Raw genomic sequence first — 12,777 nt, 5'->3', positions numbered from 1 at the left:
GATAATGTCACATTTATTGAACTTTTTAAAAAATGCTTTATTTCTGATAAATTAAGTAGTTGGTCTTAATTAAATTAGGAGAATATGCATTTTATAGCAATTTTGCACATTTCACTAATTAATAATTAATGAATATAACTGATAATGCCCAGTTGGTGTTCAAGTGGGTGGTGTGAGTGAAAAAGTAGGTATTGATCGGTGTAGGTGGGTTTTCAGCCCGTTTACTCCAATGTGGATGTTACCGTTCAAAAAAGGCAACTGACTGTCTCAGATGAAGTCTACTTGTATGAGAGGCCAAACGTCTTCTAAGACAAACCAAACAATGTTAACATTGAAGGAAAAAACTGAAAGCTAATTCTGATCTTAAATATTGTAAAGTACATTATTTATATTACATTTCAAGTTAAATTTACCATGGTTACACAGTTTAGAATAAAACATTTGTTTTTTTAAATCTATGCTACTTTGACTTATACCGTTGAAATACCCAAATGGCAGTGGGAGTACGAAGATGATTGCCGTAACTAAACCGTATCCACTCGGCATCCATGCCCACAACTGCGGTCCCTTCCAAGGTTTTGTCATTGTTCCCATTTGGTTGATTTTCTTTTTGCCCAGATGTTGTTGTGGTTTGTGCAGCCCTTTGAGGGATTTGTGATTAAAGGGGAACTGCACTTATTTATGGAATTGTGCCTCTTGTTCACAATCATTATAAAGGACGTGACAACGGGTGTTTTGTTTAAGGCATTCTAAATATTATCCATCCATCCATTTTTCCACCATTTGTCTCTCTCTAATGGGGGTTGCTGGAGCCTATTTCAGCTGCAATTAAGGTAAATAAAAGTGTTCTTACAGCCAAGCCAGTGTGAGATCTACTATTCCGCCCATAAAATCCAATAAATGAACTTTAAAAAGTACCAACAATACTCCATTTAGATTTTGTGACTTGAATATTAACAAGTATTCGTGATATTGTTATTATGAGCGCTAATGCAGACTAACTATTTATAGCGGCTCTGTGATCACTTTCGAGTGGTCTGCTGTTTCCTTGCTTACCTGCTCCCTGTAAATTTATTGTACATCATAAACCATGCCTTTCTCCTGGAAAGTAGATGGCTGAGAATATAATCTGAGAAGTTGGGACACTATGACCGCCATTTAGGACCTGTTTCCCCTCCGCCATCCACCCCATTTCTTCGTGAATATAATGAGTTATTTTTCAGCAAAATGGGAATATATATTTTTTTCATGTTAGTTGGCTCTCATAAAGTCTGCACTGAGTAATAATCAGTGATAAAGAAGAAAAAAAATGCAAATGTGATGCGTTTTTTAAATTAATGCGCTGCGTACGTTTAAAATAATAAAAACCTGTAAATATTAAGGTTACAATAAATGGTACAACATTACATACAGTCACAATCAAAATTTTACCTACACTTGTAAAGAACATAATGCAATGGCTGTCTTGAGTTTCCAATCATTTCTATAACTCTTATTTTTTGTGATAGTGAGTGGAGCACATACTTGTTGGTCACAAAAAACATTCATGAAATTTGGTTCTTTAATGAATTTATTATGAGTCTACTGAAAATGTGACCAAATCTGCTGGGTCAAAACTATGCATACACCAATGTTAATATTTGGTTACATATCCCTTGGCAATTTTCACTGCAATAAGGCACTTTTGGTAGCCATCCACAAGCTTCTGGCAAGCTTCTGGTTGAATTTTTGACCACTCTTCTTGACAAAATTGGTGCAGTTCAGCTAAATGTGTTGGTTTTCTTACATGGACTTGTTTCTTCAGCACTATCCACACCTTTAGGTCAGGACTTTGGGAAGGCCATTCTGAAACCTTAATCCTAGCCTGATTTAGCCATTCCTTACCACTTTTGACGTGTGTTTGGAGTCATTGTCCTGTTGGAACACCCAACTGTGCCCAAGACCCAACCTCTGGGCTGATGATTTGAGGTTGTCCTGAAGAATTTGGAGGTAATCCTCCTTTTTCATTGTCCCATTTACTCTCTGTAAAGCACCAGTTTCATTGGCAGCAAAACAGGCCCAGAGCATGATACTGCCACCACCACGCTTGACAGTAGGTCTGGTGTTCTTGGGAATAAAGGCTTCACCTTTTCTCTTCCAAACATATTGCTGGGTATTGTGGCCAAACAGCAATTTGTTTGCTTCATCTGACATCACATGGACAAAGATAAGATCTTCTGGAGGAAAGTTCTGTGGTCGGATGAAATAAAAAAGGAGCTGCTTGGCCACGTATGGACAATGCTGAAGAAACAAATCCATGTCAGAAAACCAACAAATTTAGCTGAACTGCACCAATTTGGTCAAGAGGAGTGGTCAGAAATTCAACTAGAAGCTTGCTAGAAGCTTGTAGATGGCTACCAAAAGCACCTTATTGCAGTGAAACTTGCCAAGGGACATGTAACCAAATATTAACATTGCTGTAAGTATACTTTTGACCCAGCAGATTTGGTCACATTTTCAGTAGACCAATAGTAAATTCATAAAAGAACCAAACTTCATGCATGTTTTTTGTGACCAACAAGTATGTGCTCCAATCACTCTATCACAAAAAAATAAGAGTTGGAAAAATTTTTGGGGAAACTCAAGACAGCCATGATATTATATTCTTTACAAGTGTATGTAAACTTTTGACCACGACAGTATATACTTACATCAAGTGTATAAAACCCAAATGGAGGTGTTTGGATTTTTTTTAGGGGCTCTATAGGCATAATTGAACAGCTCCCATAGGTTCCATTGTAAGCAGACTTTTGATCGAATTTGATATCTAGCATGCTTTAAAAAAATTTTTTTTTAAAAATCTATCCGTCATCATGTCTTGTGAACCATAGGCAACATTCCCCCCCAAAAAGTGCAGTTCCCCTTTAAGGGCTATATCGATAAACTTTGATTGATAAACTTTGACTTTGGTAGGCTGACTAGTTTAATGATATGATGATGCCACATTCATGTTAAGACACTCATGTACCAGCAACATGTAAATGTACAATGTTACATGTACTGGTGGTCTGGTATTGTACATCAAATAAAGTCTTAACTTATATTAGACAGTTTTATGCTTGACAGTGCAGTAAATCGTTGTAGCTGGTGTTTCACACTAGAGCTGATCTTCAGGGTTTTTTAAAATCGCCTGAAGAGCAAGGAAACCTGCAAAACAGGCTTGTAGGGATGAATTAGCCTCTGTGTTTTTTCCCGACCTAACGTATATTCCGCTCTACTCCGGCATTGAGCACTGTATAGCGGATAAACCACAAAAACCTCGTCTGTATATATATATATATATATATATATATATATATATATATATATATATATATATACACACAATTTTTCGCCAGACCTGATGGAATTGAAGTGAAGTGAATCATATTTATATAGCGCTTTTCTTTAATGACTCAAAGCGCTTTACGCCTGCAAAAATTGTTGAACTTTCATGCATGTTAAAGTACTAAAGTGATAGGATAATTATGGACGAAGCAATTTCAGTAGGGCCTAATAAATAATAATACATTTTAATTTTTTTAACACCGTTCTCATGAACACAATATACAAAACATTTTAACCCACAAAACACAAATGAATAAAACAATATGTACTGATTTTTTTTTTAAATCAAAATGAAGACGTCACAATTAAAGGCTACAATGAGCACATTGAAGCGTGATACTGGATGATACTGATACAGCATGATCCTCAGGAGGACACGTGGCCCCCTAGGGAGAGCCGCCCCACTCTTTGAGAAGGACTGCCTTCAGTGAACCGTTTTTTAGAAAGAAGAATTGTTTGGTCCACATAGATGGGTTGTCGGCATGGTAACCGTGGCTTTTGATAAGTCAGAGTTACGTACAGTATTTGCTCACTTTGTGTACTCCCAGCAGATATTTGCATTGAGGTGAGAGGCGTGTGTGTGTGTGTGCGTGTGAGTGTGTGTGTGTGACTGTGCGTGCGTGCGTGCGTGCGTGCGGGAACACTTCATATTCCTGAGGCCTCGATGTTTACTTTGACATTAACAATTTTCACACTTGTATGTGATCATGTTGGACCTTATCATAGTTATTGTTATGTAAAGAACTCATGACAATAAAAACAACCACTGATATATGTCTAGTACTTATTGGAATTACTTTCTTTCCTAAATGGTAGAAGTTAGGAGTATTAAAAAACAACAACAAAACCAAATAGTTGTTTGTCAATAGTTTAAAAAAATAATAATGTAGCACACTACAGTACAGCACACCAGCAAATAAACACATAATTAATGACAGCATTAAAATACACTACTGTAGTAAACCTAAGTATTCATTAAGTACCACCATAATAACAACATTAAAATACAGTAGTGTAGTAGACCTAAGTGTTTATTAAGTACCACCATAATGACCAACATTAAAATACCGTGGTGCAGTAGGTCTAAGTATTCATTAAAAAAAAGTCAGAGGTTTTGTTTAACAATATTTTGGGCCACTGTAACATTACAAACAGTTTGAACAGTAACACTGTGTTTTTACTTTTACTCTGTTAAATTGTATTTCGTTCCCATCTCTAGATGTAGAGTATTGACATCATCGTAGTAGTACATGTTGTAGTATGGTTGCTCTCTCACACCCACTCACCAACTATGCTTGCATTGGAAGTAGCATTGAAAAGTATGTAGGACATAAATCAGAAGTTACCCACCAGTTCCTAAGTGCTTGAGTAGTTTTTTTTTTTTTTACCAAATAGTTACTCTTACTTAAATATTTGGATGACTACTTGAAGGGTCTGTTTGCAACATTTTCACAGGGCGCAAACTTTCCAATATATTTTACGTACTATATCCCGTTCTCTCACGCATTTACCCTTTATGGTATAGGGTAAATGCGTTATATTTGTACAGCGCTTTTCTACCTTTAAGATACTCAAAGGGCTTTGACGCTATTTCCACATTCACCCATTCACACACACATTCACACACTGATGGTGGGAGCTGCCATGCAAGGCGCTAACCAGGACCCATCAGGAGTAAGGGTGAAGTGTCTTGCTCAAGGACACAACGGACGTGACTGGGTTGGTAGAAGGTGGGGATCGAACCAGGAACCCTCAGGTTGCTAGCACGGCCACTCTCCCAACTGCGCAACGCCGTCCCTTTAACTACCATTTTTGGTTACTCCACTCACCTCTCATTGAGACTCAGAAATGTTATAATAAAACAAGATAATCAGCTAATTTTTTAATGTTGCAACAATTTTTTTAAATTTTATTATCAAACACAATTAATATAATTACTGCACACAAAAGTACAGAAAATTGGTACCATTGAGTACCGGCATTGATTTTCAGGAACCGGGAATCAGTACCGTATCAGTTCAAATGTAAACGGTACCAATCACTAGGTGGAAAAACATTAAATGACATCAAATATTTGCTATTTAATTTGTTAGATGCTGTAAAAGTAGTCAGTGACATGTCATTTGTGTAGTTATTAATGCTAATGCTAACTCTGAATCTGATGCGTTTATGTTGTCAGCGTGAGATAATCACTGACATTTATGATTTAAATATTGTTATTTACTGATAAACACTGACATTTATGATTCATATATTGTTATTTACATATGAAAGGGACCATAAGCAATCGCCTGACCCTTGTGAATTCATCGTTTACTGAGAGGACGACTTTCCAACTGTTGGAAATGGTAAACAAAAGCCTAAAGAATTATGTAAAATGTTGTACACTTTGTATTTAAATCATATTGTGTTGTATATTATGGATTTGTATTTAATTTACTTACACTGTAGTAAAATAACTAATATTATCTGTTTATTTACATGGTATCCATGTAGAAATATACTGTACCATGACCTTGTGTGTCAATGTCTGTGATCTCTCCTCCTTTTGTTTCCCTCAGGTGGAGGATCCGCCAGGGCAGAGTCCCTGCAGGTGAGGCGGGTAGTTCCTTAGGGGTGGGGTTGGGCTCATGGGGGCCCGGTTGCTTGTGGGGCGGGGCCGTCCTCCCGTCCGGTTATGGGGAGTCTTCGGGCCTTTCCGGATATCCCGTCTTTCTGCCCGTGTAGGGCGTAGTCTCTCGCTGGCTTGGGGGCTGGCTGTCCCCTGCTTCTCCCATGCCTTGTCCCCTGCTGACCACGTCTGTCTACGGCCTGCTGCTGGGCCTACTTGACGGCACGGTGGGCACGGTGCTGGGGTTCCTATTGCTGGCCGGCCTGACTGCGTCAGGATGGTGGTCCCCTGTTCCCTGGGCACCACAGGTGCTGTTTTGGGTTGGGCTCTCGTACTTTGGCTCCCGCACACACTGGGAGACAAATATTTTGTACATACAAACACACATACATACGCACGTACACGCAATTATTCATACATATATACATACATACGTACATTCATTCATACACACATACATACACGCACACATTGGTACTTACCCACATACAGAGGTACATAGGCTCCCACATACGTAGGTACACAAATACAGTACCTACATACACACGCACTGTACATACAAACCCCGTTTCCATATGAGTTGGGAAATTGTGTTAGATGTACATATAAACGGAATACAATGATTTGCAAATCCTTTTCAACCCATATTCAATTGAATGCACTACAAAGACAAGATATTTGATGTTCAAACTCATAAACTTTGTTTTTTTTTTGCAAATAATAATTAACTTAGAAGTTCATGGCTGCAACACGTGCCAAAGTAGTTGGGAAAGGGCATGTTCACCACTGTGTTACATCACATTTTCTTTTAACAACACTCAATAAACATTTGGGAACTGAGGAAAGTAATTGTTGAAGCTTTGAAAGTGGAATTATTTCCCATTCTTGTTTTATGTAGAGCTTCAGACGTTCAACAGTCCGCTGTCATATTTTACGCTTCATAATGCGCCACACATTTTCGATGGTAGACAGGTCTGGAATGCAGGCGGGCCAGCAAAGTATCCGCACTCTTTTTTTTTTACAGACCACGCTGTTCTAACACGTGCTGAATGTGGCTTGGCATTGTCTTGCTGAAATAAGCAGGGGCGTCCATGATAAAGACGGCGCTTATATGGCAGCATATGTTGTTCCAAAACCTGTATGTACCTTTCAGCTTGAATGGTGCCTTCACAGATTAGTAAGTTACCCATGCCTTGGGCACTAATGCACCTCCATACCATCACAGATGCTGGCTTTTGAACAGTGCGTTGATAACAGTCTGGATGGTTCGCTTCCCCTTTGGTCCGGATGACACGATGTCGAATATTTCCAAAAACAATTTGAAATGTGGACTCGTCAGACCACAGAACACTTTTCCACTTTGCAACAGTCCATTTTGGATGATCTCTGGCCCAGAGAATCCAACGACGTTTCTGGATGTTGTTGATAAATGGCTTTCGCTTTGCATAGTAAAACTTTAAAGGGGAACATTATGACAATTTCTGAAGGGTTAAAACCAATAAAAATCAGTTCCCAGTGGCTTATTTTATTTTTCTAAATCTTTCTCAAAATTTTACCCATCACGCAATATCCCGAAAAACAGCTTCAAAGTGCCTGATTTACACCATCGCAATATTCACCCGTCTATTGTCCTGTGACGTCACTGCGTGAAGCCACCAGAAACAAACATGGCGGATAGCACAGAAAGGTATAGCATAGTAGCTCGCATTCAGACTCGGATTTCAGCGGCGCAAGCAATTCAACAGTATAATTCATGTATTGAAACGGATGGTTGGAGTGTGGAGGCAGATAGCGAAAACGAAATTGAAGAAGAAACTGAAGCTATTGAGCCATATCGCTTTAAACCGTATACAAGCGAAACCGACATGACAGACAGTGACACGATAGGAAGCGAGGATGAATTCGGCGATCGCCTTCTAACCAACAATTGGTATGTGTTTGTTTGGCATTAAATGTGGGTGGAGGGAAAGCTCAAATATAGCTACAAATGAGGCATAATGATGCAATATGTACATACAGCTAGCCTAAATAGCATGTTAGCATCGATTAGCTTGCAGTCATGCCATGACCAAATATGTCTGATTAGCACACTCCACATAAGTCAGTAACATCAACCAAACTCACCTTTGTGCATTCATGCACGTGGGAATTGCATCTGCTTTGAGTGTCGCAGGATATCCACACATTCTTGCCATTTCTGTCGTAACATAGCTGTCGTCGGTAAAGTGTGCGGAACAAACAAGGGACTTTCGCATCTTTTGGTCACTGGTGCAACATGAATCTGACTTTGTTCGTGTTGTTACACCCTCCGACAACACACCGACGAGGCATGATGTCTCCAAGGTACGGGAATACAGTTGAAAAAACGGAAAATAACAGAGCTGATTTGACTTGGTGCGTGTAATGAGATTGAGAAAATGGCGGATCCGCTTCACGTTGTTATGTCATCGCTCCGACAGGCTATCAATTGAAAGGCGTTTAAATCGCCAAATTCACCCTTTTAGAGTTCGGAAATCGGTTAAAAAAACATATGGTCTTTTTTCTGTAAAATCAAGGTATATATTGACGCTTACATAGGTCTGGTGATAATGTTTCCCTTTAACTTGCACTTAGAGATGTAGCGACCAACTGTATTTAGTGACAGTGGTTTTCTGAAGTGTTCCTGAGCCCATGTGGTGATATCTTTTAGAGATTGATGTCGGTTTTTGATACAGTGCCGTCTGAGGGATTGAAGGTCATGGTCATTCAATGTTGGTTTCCGGCCATGCCGCTTATGTGCAGTGATTTCTCCAGATTCTCTGAACCTTTTGATGATATTATGGACCACAGATGTTGAAATCCCTAAATGTCTTGCAATTGCACTTTGAGAAACGTTGTTCTTAAACTGTTTGACTATTTGCTCATGCAGTTGTGGACAAAGGGGTGTACCTCGCCCCATCCTTTCATGTGAAAGACTGAGCATTTTTTGGGATGTTGTTTTTATACCCAATCATGGCACCCACCTGTTCCCAATTACCCTGCACACCTGTGGGATGTTCCAAATAACTGTTTGATGAGCATTCCTCAACTTTATCAGTATTTATTGCCACCTTTCCCAACTTCTTTGTCACGTGTTGCTGGCATCAAATTCTAAAGTAAATGATTATTTGAAAAAAATATATATATTATTAGTTTGAACATCAAATATGTTGTCTTTGTAGCATATTCAACTGAATATGGGTTGAAAATCATTTGAAAATCATTGTATTCTGTTTATATTTACATCTAACACAATTTCCCAACTCATATAGAAACGGGGTTTGTACATCCACACATGTACAAACATACATATACATATACATCCACACACACGTTCACTGTACACACATACATATACACATACTGTACATAAACATTCACTGTACAAACATACATATACATATACTGTACACATACATACATACACTCATGGATAAAATCACGTTTCATCAAATACATATAAATGTTGTTGCCCTAGGGGAAACTGGGTAACACATGGCACACTGACAAAACTTAACCTATTTTTACTATAACAATCTACAAGGTTAATACAGTTCGCTTCTCTTTCTTCCCCTCCATTTATCTGCTTTCTTTTGTATTTCAAGTTATCATTAGATATGGGTATTGTTGCATTTGAAACAAATGTATTGTTGATAATATAAGTAATTCATGTTATTATTCATTATAAGTAGTACTATTTCTATTGGTATTTGTATTACTCCATTTGTAGTGTAATTATGATCATTGTCATTTCTGTTATTAATATTTACTTCACTAACTGCTTCTTTGATATCACTTATACTATCATATTTGTACATATCCTATTTTCTGATGCTGTTCTGTTGTTGTTATTGTTCTGTTGTTGTTGTTGTCTCTCTGTCTTATCCCTCTTTGTCCCCTCAATTTACCCCTCTGTCATCGTTTTTCTCTCTTTATATCCCCTTCTGCTTTGGTCCAGTTGCACCAAATAATAATAAAAATCCATTTATTAAATAAATGTAATTGAAAAATTGAAATAAGGCAACAGGAGAAGTATCCCACACTTCTATTTTCTAAAGTAAATCTGTACAGCAGATATGATCATCTACATCAGTGGTCCCATAGCTTTGGGTATCCGAGGACCGGTCAACGCTTAATAATTTGTCCCGCGGCCCGGGTGGGAGAGTGGGGGGGATCCTTTTTTTTTTTTTCTTTGTCATGAAAAAGGGACGTTTTTGTCATGAAAAGGGAGGTTTTTGTGGTTGGTGCACTAATTGTAAGTGTATATTGTGTTTTTTTATGTTGATTTAATAAAAAATAAAAAAAATGACATTTTTTTTTTTTTATATATTTATTTATTTATTTAATAAAAATTAATAAAAAATTATTCTGCGGCCCGGTGGTTGGGGACCACTAAACTACATCAACAATATGTTTTCTCTGAGTGGCTGGACATGACAAAAAAAATTATAAATATACTGTACTACTCTTACTACGCCTTATATGTGTAACCTACCTGAACTGCGAAATGGGATGAAAATTCAAACCACACAGTAACTTTTAGTTTATGGAACTGAACTTTTGGTGGAAAAAAGCTTACTGTATTAACAAAAAAATGTAATTGTTTTCCTTTTCTCCTTTTTTTCAGGGCTTTTTATCGTCTACTTGGTTAATTGTCATTTTTTTAAATATTCAGCAAAAGTTTACAAAAACTAAAGGCCTGCCGAAAGATTAGTAAAGAACCCTTTATTTTCATCAAACATGAGCATCACACATTTCCAGGAGGCTACTCTGTTAGGTGCAGTGAAAATACAAGAAAAAACAATAAATAAGATGTTAAAAATAATCACTGGATCAAGTCGGTCATAAAACAACTGTAAGATATGCAGCAGTTCTATAATACTGTCATGTTTTATGTATTTCTGTGGCCCAACACCTTGTGGAAGTCAGTGAACTAAATAACTATGTGACTAATCCATGGAGTTAAGAACATTTGGGTGAGAGAATAAATGTAAGTTTTTGGAAATCATCAGTAGGAAAAGAGTGAAAAAAACCCCCCACTTGGATCAGGTCCAAAATACCAGAGCCCAGAGAATGAATGATGGCTATTGTTCATTATTACCTGCAGAAAAAGAGAAGGGCTTGTATTCAGATTTCCTTTTCCTTCCTAAATCTGTCTGTACTGCAAGTACAGACATCAAATGACTTTTTTGTAGGAGACAAAAAAAACCTGATTTAGTTTATCTACTTTTATGTCAATAGAACAAGAATTGTGAGAATTCATTCTGACACGTCACAGGTGAAAAGCTGTTCTGAAATGTCACACAATGGAAACAGTTCTTGTTGATGTGTTTTAATAAATAACAATAAGTACATATCGTAAACATAGGGCCTTTAGTGGTCAGTGTTTCTTAGCCAATAAATGGGCCGCAGGCATCCCCTGGAAGGTGACAGACTAAACAGGAAATAAACAGTCAAATGATACAACAATGGAGCAGTAAACAATAATATGTAGAGATCCGAAAAGCGGATCGCAACAGAAACTGCATAACATTTTTTGTTTATTTAAGAAACATATATTATTATTTATTAATTTAGTTATAGTTTGTTTATTTTAGCACTGCTTAATTGTATGTACTGTACATGTTTCAACAATTTTTGTGAGTCCCTTTATTTGCAGTACAGGTACATTTGATTAGTATTTACTTTTGTAATCAGTCTGACCTCTTAAGCCTTAAAAATATTCTTTTTGATGAAAACATGTTTTCATATCTTTTGACACACATGTTAAACATAATTATTAAATACAAGTAAAATCGAAAGAAACATTACTAATTCAGTGTTAATATTTGAGTGGGCTCCGGGTCCCTCTGTAGTGGTAAAGTTGGACCCCAAAGTAAAAAATGGTTAAAAACCCCTGGTCTGATTTGCATAAATTGCAGTGAACATGCGTGCAATTAAAAAAAAAAAGCATATTTAAAGACAATTTTTTGTTAATATGAGTTATTAGTATAAGCATTTCAGTTACATTTTGCCTTTTTGCTCCTTTCTTTGCATTTCTTCCCATTAAAAAACTCCACACTTTGTGACCAGTGTGGATAATATCTAGCACACAGGTGTAAAACTCAAATTAACTTTATGTGGCCCGCAAAGACCTGCAAATAATATGCCCCAATAAAGTAATCGATCTTTTCTTATTACATGTTTTTGATCTTTCCGTTTTGATTCAAAAAATACATGTATTGCGAGAAATTGAATATATTTGTATTCAATATTGTCTAATATTGTAACAATTAGAATAAAAATAAATACTCAAACGTCCCCCCAGGGATCTATTCTAGGCCCAATTCTGTTCGCTCTATATCTCATCCCTCTTGGAGAGATTTTTAAGAGGCATGGAGTGTCCTATCACTTTTATGCAGACGACTGCCAAATTTATAAGCCGATTTCAAAAGGCCACGGCCCCCTGACACACCTTCTCAACTGTCTATGCGACGTCAAGGCTTGGTTAGCCCAGAATTTTTTTTAATAATGAATGAGGGAAAAACTGAAATTTTAGTGTTTGGTCCAGCCCTAACTGACTTGGGACCATTGCAAAATTAGGTGCGTCCTAAGGTCACTAGCCTTGGCGTCACTATAGATAGCGATTTTAAACTTGGCTAAGTCAATGGCGTTTTAAAATCGTGTTTTTATCATCTTCGCATTTTAGCAAAGGTAAAACCGTTTTTATCTTTTAACCTTTGTGAACAAGTCGTGCATGCTTTTATTTCAAGTTGCCTGGACTACTGCAATGCACTTTATGC

This window comes from Nerophis ophidion, linkage group LG07 (assembly GCF_033978795.1).
Source record: "Nerophis ophidion isolate RoL-2023_Sa linkage group LG07, RoL_Noph_v1.0, whole genome shotgun sequence".
Taxonomy (NCBI): Eukaryota; Metazoa; Chordata; class Actinopteri; order Syngnathiformes; family Syngnathidae; genus Nerophis; species Nerophis ophidion.
Note: the sequence above shows the minus strand (reverse complement) of the source record.